Genomic DNA, 7,717 nt, shown 5'->3' on the forward strand with positions numbered 1-7,717 from the left:
GGCGGCCGGTGAGAGGAGGAGGGAGGGAGGAAGAGTAGGGCGGCGGCCGACGAGAGGAGGGCAGCGAGCGGAGGAGAGGAGGATGTTGGGCGGCGAAAGGAGGAAGGAGAGAGGAGGGCGGCGAGCTACCTTGGGGCAACAACAGGCGATGGCAGCGGCTGCGAGAGAGTGTGAGGGGAGAGTGTGAGGTGGATGAACCGCGACAGGAAGATGATAAGGCTGCCTTAGCAGTACCGCGGGTCACGTGCCGGTGCTACTGCTAATTGTAGCAGCAGTAGCATGGACCTCTAACCCGAGCTGCTGCTAAACGGGGGCCCACCAGTTGGCACCATTGCACATAGCTGTAGAGTTGGGCCGCAGAAACGCGTTACTGTTACTGGACTAGTAGTAGCGCTGTTGTTTGAAGAACACTACCACTGCAGACAGCCCCGATGGTTGAGGATAAGACCACTTAGCAGCAACGCTAGTCTAGAGACCCGCACTACTCCTAATACCCTAGATGTAGCACTCATGCATGGCTCGGGCTACAACTACATAGCAGTGGCCCCAGACCACAGCGCCATGCAACTGCTAGAATTCTATCTATAATCTTTCTCCTAGTAGTGTCCCCTCTTCCGTCTACAATTCATCAGTATGTTACTTGGAGCTTTATTTTTATTCATCACATGATCTGAGTTTTACTTGGAGTGTCTTGTGCGATAGTTTCATTTGATTTGCTTTTTAGTTTGTCACAATCATTGTTTGCTAGACCCACCTATTAAGAGATATACACATTCATTGTAATTTGTTAGAATACTCTATGAGCTTCACTTATTTCTTTTGAACTTTGTAGGTGCTCTTATGCTTCACTTATATCTGTTAGAGCATGGTAGTGGTTATTATAGAAATGATTGCACTCTCATGCTTCACATAAATCTTTTTGAGTGTGCATTTAATAGGAGGTGGTAATGAGCATGGGTTATAAGACTAGTCTAAAAAGGATAGGTATTTAAGAGTGGTATAATAAAAACTTTCATGTAGATAACTAAATATGAAATGTATGCTTTAATTATATTGATGTGGTAATATGAAAGGGTATGACTCCATGATCATTGGTTAGTAAGAATATCAATATTAAAGCTTGCTATTAACTACTCATTTAAGTGTCCGACATGACATGGTGGAGATGTTGAGCATTTTATATCCGATTGAAATCCTTGAGTCTATCAAAATCACGGGTGCGCGATGTTTAATTCCTACCAACCTCCTCCCTAGGGGCACGTGAGTAGTACTTTGCTTAGAGGGCTAATAAAAGTTTCACAACAAGTATATGAGTTCTTTATGAGTAATGTGAGTCCATGGACAATTACACACTCCCACCTTTTCACATATTGCTAGCCTCTTCGGTACCGTGCATTGTCCTTTCTCATCTCGAGAGTTGGTGCAAACTTTGCCGGTGCATCGAAACCCCTTGCTATGATACGCTCTATCACTCATAAGCCTCCTTATTTCTTCCTCAAATCAGCCACCGTACCTACCTATATGGCATGTCCATAGCCATTCTGAGATATATTGCCATGCAACTTCCACCATTCCATCTTATGACATGTGTGTTCCTATATGAATTGCTTTGCATGATCATATAGAGCTAGCATGACATTTGTGCAAAGACATCGTGCACCATTGTTATACATGTTACGCTAGATCATTGCACATATTGGTACACTACCAGAGGCATTCAAATAGAGTCATATTGTTTTCGTTTATCGAGTTTAAGTAAATAAAATTGTGATGCTCATAATTGTTAGAGCATTGTGCGAGTTAGGAAAAGGATGATGGAGACAATGAATCCCCCACAAGTCGGGATGAGCCAAAAAATGAGAGAAAAAGAGAGAAGGGACAATGCTACTATCTTTTACCACACTTGTGCATGAAAGTAGAACCATATTATTTATACACGGAGTCTCCCGAGTTATCACTTCCATATACTAGTTGGATTTTTTTCATTATAGAACTTACTTGTATACTCCAATGATTAGCTTCCTCAAATGCCCGGGGTCTTCATGAGCAATAAAGTTGGATGCACACCCACTTAGTTTCAGTTTGAGCATTCGTACACTTATAGCTCTAGTGCATCTGTTGCATGGCAATCCTACTCCTCGCATTGATATTGACCATAAGGCCTCTCCATTTCCTAACGATCCGCTGAGTGGATGCGAGCTTTTATTCCTTTTGACTTCCCCTATATACCTCTACCACCGCATTCTATTCAACCGCAGTGCTAATATATATGTCTCATGCTCATGTATTAAGTGGAGTTGAAAATGCTGAAGAGCATTAAAAAGTATGATACAATTGCTTGGTTTGACATAGGGGTGTTCATGATTTATACTTATGCGGTGAAGGCGGAGTCATGACATGCTTACATAATTCAATGAGTATGGATAACATTGGTTGAGCATCGTATATTTTCAAATGGTAATTATTATGTTCTTATATTCATGGATATTATTGTGTTGATATCAATTACTTCATCGTTTCTCAATATTTATACTATAAGACATTACATGATAAACATGCCAAGTAGCATTCAACAACAAAATTCTGTTTTAATCATTTACCTACTTGAGGACGAGTAGGAATTAAGTTTGGAGATCCTTATACATCTCCAATGTATCTATAATTTTTTATCGTTTCACACTATTATATTACTATTCTTAGATATTTTATATGCAATTGTGTATCATTTTTTTGGGACTAACCTATTAACTCAGTGCCCTGTGTAGGTTGTTGTTTGTTTGCTTGTTTTTGGCTTTTCAGAAAATCAGTAGCAAATGAAGTCCAAGCATGGTGAAATTTTATGGTGATTTTTTCTTGACCAGAGGGACACTAGAAATGTTTGGGAGGAGGCTAGAAGTTGTATGCGAGAGACACAAGCTCACACAGCGCGCCCCAAGGGGGTCCACATGAGCTCGTGGATCCCACGCAACTCCATTTAACCTAATTCCAACTCAAGAAATTCCAATAAATTCCCAAACCTACAAAGAGCTACCGAATACACTTTTTCTGCCGCCGCAATCTCATCTGGAGACCTTTTTCGGTATCTGCCAAAGGGAGAATCGATCATGGAGAGCTTCTACATCATCCTAGCTGCACCTCCAATGGTGTTCGAGTAGTTTACCATAGACCTACGGGTCCATAGCTAGTAGCTAGATGACTTCTTCTTTCTTTCCGAACTTCAATACAATGTTCTCCTCACAGTTCTATTTGATGTAATCTTCTTTTGTGTGTGTTTGTTGGGATCCGATGAATTGTGAGTTTATGATCAGATTATTCATTGAAAGTAACTGATTATTTGTTGAACTTTATTATGTATGATTTTTATATCTTTGTATTTCTCTCCGATGTATCCTTTCAGTTTGGCCAACTAGATTGATTTATCTTCAGCCTGAGAGGTGCTTTGTAATGAATTCAATCTTGCGGTGTCCTCACCACGTGATAGAAGGGGTAGTGAGACACGTATTTGTATTATGGCCATTAAGGGTAAAACGATGGGATTCAATTATATTTCTTGGTTTTATTTTGTCTACAGTGTGTCTGCATACTTCATGCATTACTCTCTTTGTTATGAACTTAATACATAGAGAGGCAAGCATAGAAGCGCACTTGAAGTGGAGTAATAGTAGTAGATGCAAAATCATTTTGGTCAACTTGTGACAGACGTAATGCATATATACATGACCATTGCCATGAATAACTTCATAACTACTCGCTTTTATATCAATTGCCCAACAGTAATTTATCTACCCACCCTATGCTATCTTTATTAGAGAGAAACCTCCAGTGAAAACTATGGACCCTTGGTCAACTTGTATCATATTAATAAAAGAATACCTTGATGCAATTTATTATATTTTATTTTACTATGCTATTTATCTACCTACAACTGTCAGATTCAATCCTTGTAAGTAACGAATTCAAGGGGATTGACAACCATCTTGCATGCATTGGGTGCAAGTATTTGCTCTTGTGTGTGCAAGTACTGTTCACTACGATTTGCGTGGTTCTCTTATTGGTTCGATAACCTTGGTTCTCACTGATGGAAATACTTATCCGCTACTATATTGCTTCACCCTTCCTCTTCAAGGAAAATCCCAATGCAACTCATAAGTAGCAGAACCATTAGTTATTAACTTCATTATTCTTAATTGTTACATAGTGTATCCCATGCAATATAAGGGTCAAATTCAATATTTTACTCGGTGATAGTTTCATCTTTATAGATGCTTAAGGACAATCGTACACAATTGTTGTTTGTAAACAAAAGGATAAAACCATCATATGAGGCGATGGACAGAACAAGTATATTTCAAATAATAAGCTCATCGGGCGAGAGTACATAGGCTTTTACTTGAATAAAGCAGTCAACAAGTTAAGGATTTTGTATTTCTCCAACCAAGATGATGAGATTTACGAAGATGATGATGAAGATATCCAGGATGATGAGGACGATTGCAATGATGATGACGTGTAGGGGAACACGACAGAAAACAAAAAAATGGTACAGCGAGCACGCCCAGGACCACTATGGAGACTGCATACAAGGTTTGATCTGATCCATACCGGCTCGAAGTGTAGCGGAAGAAGACTCGATGGAGATTGTTGGTGCAGATCCCCGCATCTAGTATTTACAACCTCCCAACCACGTGGATTTACGCCCTCGTCGGACAACCCTTCGTGGGGCGGTCGGAAAGTCCCTCAGATGATGTCACGGACAACCCTTCGGGTGGACCCTTGAAACTCGAATGGAAACTCAGACAGACCTTCGGGAGGACACTCTAACAGCCCCTCGGGCAAAAGATCAAAACTACGGCCTCTCTACGGGGTTGCACACATACGGTGTCAGCAATCCGGCACGGCTTCGCAGTCCAGAACTAGTTCCTGCCGGAACCTAGACAATCTTTCGGCTCTACGAAACTATTTCACGGGGAGGGAGAGAGAAGCCAGATCATTGCATGGCACCTGTATGTGAGAAAGAGTGAGTGTGGAGAGTGCCTCTCCACCTCTATTTATAGGAAAACCCAAGGGGTAGGGGAGCACATGAAAAACCCGAAATGCCCACAGTTTATGTCACACCTAAAGGTCATAAAGGGCATAAAGGGGTGAAAAGTGGAGCTCCATGGAGGAGCTGCACCCTTGAACCTCCCACCTTCATGGGGGACCCACGAAGGGGGTTCCTTGATCCCCAAGTCCTTCTAGAACCCTTTTGGGTAAAGCCCCAAAAGGTGGCTGAGGGAGTCCTGGACTAGGGGGTGTCCGGATAGCCGAACTATCATCATCGGCCGGACTCCAAGACTATGAAGATACAAGATTGAAGACTTCGTCCCGTGTCTGGATGGGACTTTCCTTGGCGTGGAAGGCAAGCTTGGAGATACGGATATGTAGGTCTCCTACCATTGTAACCGACTCTGTGTAACCCTAGCCCTCTCTGGTGTCTATATAAACCGGATGGCTTTAGTCCGTAGGATGAACAACAATCATACCATAGGCTAGCTTCTAGGGTTTAGCCTCCTTGATCTCGTGGTAGATCTACTCTTGTAACACACATCATCAATATCAATCAAGCAGGACATAGGGTTTTACCTCCATCAAGAGGGCCCGAACCTGGGTAAAACATCGTGTCCCTTGTCTCCTGTTACCATCCGCCTAGACGAACAGTTCGGGACCCCCTACCCGAGATCCGCCGGTTTTGACACCGACATTGGTGCTTTCATTGAGAGTTCCTCTGTGCCGTCGCAATCAGGAAGGATGCCTTTTCCCATCTTTAAAGACGGCGCCGTCGTCAAGGGAGCTTTGGCCGCTGGCGAAACTATCCGGCCAGGTGGTTTTCTTATGACCGCCTGTTCGGCCACCGCTCCGACGATGACCTCTCAGGTCGTCAAAAGCGATCTTCACGTTAGCTCGGAATTCGCCGAGCAGCTAGATCCGATTGAGCTCTCCTCCGTAAATGAGCTCTTGGATCGCAACGCCACCCTGGGAGTCGCTACAGACTATGATCAAATTGGTCTTAAAACCGATCTGAGAGAAATTAACTCTCCCCAGGCTACCCACCACGTTGTTGTGGTAGAGGAACAATACGGTGACTCTTCTTCTATGTTAAAAACCAGCTATGTCTGGATTCCCGATCCCTCCATGCCGGATTCCCACGGAGGGACGGACGTCAATCAAATACTGAACCTAAAGTCAGGCATCAGACCAAATTTGTTGGAAGGCATCCAACAAACCAAGCTTCCAAATCCAGAAACTTCTTGGCCTTTGAGCCTCAGATCGGGCGGGGTTTCGAACTTAATTAAACCCGCCCACTCAAACATAAGCGATCTATCTCAAATACGGCAAGAGCCCGATGAAACAGTACATCATTACTGGGCCAGATTCCTCCTGGTAATGAACAGGATAAAGGACTGCCGCGAGGAAAGCGCGATTTCAATTTTTTGCAACAATTGCACGGACAAGGGAATCATAAACGCCATAAGTCGTCGCGAAGTTACACGCTTCGCCTACGTAGCGACCATTGTACAAAAATACTGTGCGATGGAGAGCGCCTAGAAAACCAAAACCAGGTTTTGGGACAATCCGGCCCTGAATACAACCCCAGTCCGAAATAAAAGGCTGCGTCATGCTCAAGCACCTGGATTAAAAACCAAAAAGCAAAAAACCCCTAAAGGGCACAGAACCGTACTGGAGGGATGGCTCAACGGACCCTGCAAAATCCACAATACGGAGGGCGCCACTCCAACACATAGCCTTCGAGCATGTTGGATACTACGGCAGGTGGCCAAAAGCGTCGAAGGCTTTCTAGCCCCGGACAACCAGCCCAACAGTACCAGTACGGTATTAACAGTCTTCGAGACTTTCGCATCAAATAACATGCGGAAGCGAACAATCCGCAGCCTCGCCGAAGTCTACCAAGTAGCAACAACAAATCCATGGAGCGACACATCTATCACCTTCAATGCCAGCGATGAACCTGAATTCCGAACAGCTCGAGCACCAGCCGCATTGGTCCTCAGTCCGATAGTGGACGACTTTTGTCTTACCAAGGTACTCATGGATGGCGGCAGCGGATTAAACCTCATCTATGAGGAAACCCTTCAAAAAATGGAAATTGACTGGAGCCGCATTGAGCGAAGCAGAACAACCTTCAGGGGAATAATCCCTAGTCGAGAAGTACGCTGCACAGGAAAAATCACACTAGATGTAGTGTTCGGCTCGCCAGACAACTACAGGTCCGAAGAGGTCACGTTCCAAGTGGCCCCATTCGGCAGTGGATATCACGCCTTGTTAGGGCGAGAGGCATTCACAATCTTCCAAGCTATACCCCATTACGGGTACATGAAGCTCAAAATGCCCGGGCCCAATGGAATAATCACTCTCGTCAGTGATCCAGATATAGCACTCCGCGCTGAAAATAAGACAATCGCACTGGCCCTAGAGGCATTATCCGAAGCCCTAGCGGCAGAGGAACTCACTGCGCTGTGCTCCACGGTGGATAGGGACGATGTGATACTCGATAAGAGGTCTAAGTCCACCTCTTTTAAACCAGCAGACGAAATAGTCAAATTCCAGGTCCATCCAACGGACCCCACAAAGACGGCCTCCATTGGGGCATAATTAAATCCTGATGTAGAAGCCGCACTACGAGAATTCCTTCAGGAAAATTGGGACATTTTCACCTGGC

This window comes from Triticum aestivum, chromosome 3B (genome assembly GCF_018294505.1).
Source record: "Triticum aestivum cultivar Chinese Spring chromosome 3B, IWGSC CS RefSeq v2.1, whole genome shotgun sequence".
NCBI classification, from domain to species: Eukaryota; Viridiplantae; Streptophyta; class Magnoliopsida; order Poales; family Poaceae; genus Triticum; species Triticum aestivum.